Source organism: Corvus brachyrhynchos, unplaced genomic scaffold (assembly GCF_000691975.1).
Source record: "Corvus brachyrhynchos isolate BGI_N302 unplaced genomic scaffold, ASM69197v1 scaffold42, whole genome shotgun sequence".
Taxonomy (NCBI): Eukaryota; Metazoa; Chordata; class Aves; order Passeriformes; family Corvidae; genus Corvus; species Corvus brachyrhynchos.
In genome coordinates this window covers 2,789,079-2,791,101 of record NW_008237242.1, presented here as the reverse complement: position 1 = coordinate 2,791,101, position 2,023 = coordinate 2,789,079, and positions in this window count along the sequence as shown.

Here is a 2,023-nt window from a genome sequence, read left to right as displayed (position 1 = left end):
TATCTGGATTTTTGCATTACCTGAGGTAGTGTGTACCTCTCTTCCCATTCCTTTAGATTGTGGACTCCTGAGTGTGAATAGGTGACTAAGCCCTGTGAACTTCAGCTGGGGTCAGGGACACACAGGTAGTGATGAACACTAGAAGAACAACTGGAAAGCGAGGCAGTTAGCTGTGGGGACACTGAGACACTGGGTAATCGATAATCTCTCTGTTTTTCCCAGTTTTGGTTTTGTTTTCCTGGGTACTGTTGTTACCAAACAAAGCTTTTATCACCCAAGCAGTTTGCATGCTAAAGGGAACTGGACTGTTAAGTCTCAATTGCATTGCTCTTGGCAGCACCTTTTGACTTCCTGAGATGTGCTATGGCTTTGATGAAGAGAACAGTGCTCAGGCATCTCAAAGAGAAGGCAGTACACAATACTGAGGTGCACTGGCTCTAGTGCTCATGACTAGGCTTTGCTGTTCCTTGAAGTGTTAGTGCAACTAGCTGAAGATTCATAGGGCTTCTCCCTTGACTGATTGATTTTTAAGGTCAAAAAAGGCAGGGAGAACAGACCAAATGAGATTGCAGGAACATCTGCGCCAGTCTCCTGTGTACCAGAGGTCATGGACTTTGTCCTAGCTATTCTCTACATCATCCAAAAAACATGTTCTCTGCTGTCAGTCACTATAGAGCCTTCATTGATAAGGATGTCTTTAAAGAAATTATGTGGCACTGCATGTGGCATTTCAGCAATAGTCACAAAGGGATGACATCTCCTAAATAAAGGAAAACAACAACAGGTGAAGTTTTAATGACACCCAAAGCACTAGTAAAAGATTCCACTTCCAACAGCCATTGGATAACTCCTAGCACAGAGATAAGAGATCCATTGAGGAAGAGGAAGAGAGCAATACATGCTGAAACCTGTGAAATGTTGCTTCAATTTGTTTGTGGATTTTTTCTGATACTTGTGGATCTTCAGGGTGTGATTGCTGCTGTCGGGAGCATATTGATCAGTGCTGTTCAATTTCAGGTTCAGTTTACCAGGCTGTATTTGCCAAGGGATGGCCGGAGAGGGCAGGGAAGCAAGGGAAGGCACAGCAAAGTTCAGCTACACTTGTCAGCTTTGTGAATGACATATTTAAGCTTAGCCACCAAAAATAGTAGCTCTGTGTAAATCTCTAAGAGACTGAAGAAACAATTCTGAACTAAAATGCATTCTCCCTTAGGGACTTTTTTCAGCACCGAGCCCAATTACTTTTTAAATCAGGAAGTTAGGCCTCCAGGGAAGCCATAAATATGTCCACAGTGAGCTCTAGTGGGTTAAATATTCCCAATTGCCCTATTACAGGAATCCAGGAAAGAAAACAGTAGACCGTTCTCCCTAGCAAAAGCACTAGCAGGTGTTTTGTAGCAACCTAAGTGATACTGCACAATTTACTCTTTAATATCTAGTTTATGAAAATTTAGTGTCTCAGTGGTTAAAACTGGCCACTTCTGTTCTTTGAATCATGGCTGGTGTGGACATTTTAAGTGTCTCTTGATAATTACTTATGGAATAATAGAATGGTTTGAGTTGGAAAGAATCTTAAAGATAATTTATTCCTACCCCTTTGCCATGGTCAGGTATAGGTTTCACTAGACCAGGTTACAGACACTATCCAGCACTTGGTCTTGGACACTTCCAGGGATGGGGTATCCACAACTTCCTTGGGCAACCTGTTCCAGTGCTCACTGCCCTCTGAGTAACACTGCCCTTTTCTTGACATCTAATCTAAATCTCTCCTCCTTTAGTTTAAAACTGTTCCTCCTTGTACTATGACTGTCTGTGTGAAAAGTTGCTCTCCCACTTACTTATAAAACCCCTTTAGGTACTGGAAAGCTGCTATTCAGCAGCCATCTCTTCTCCAATCTCAAGAACCCCAGCTCTCTCAGCCTGTCCTCAGAGGAGAAGCACTCCAGCCCTTTGATCATCTTCATGATCAAAGGCATTCCTTTGGACTGGCTCCAGCAGGCCCCTGTGCTTGCGTTGGAGGAGC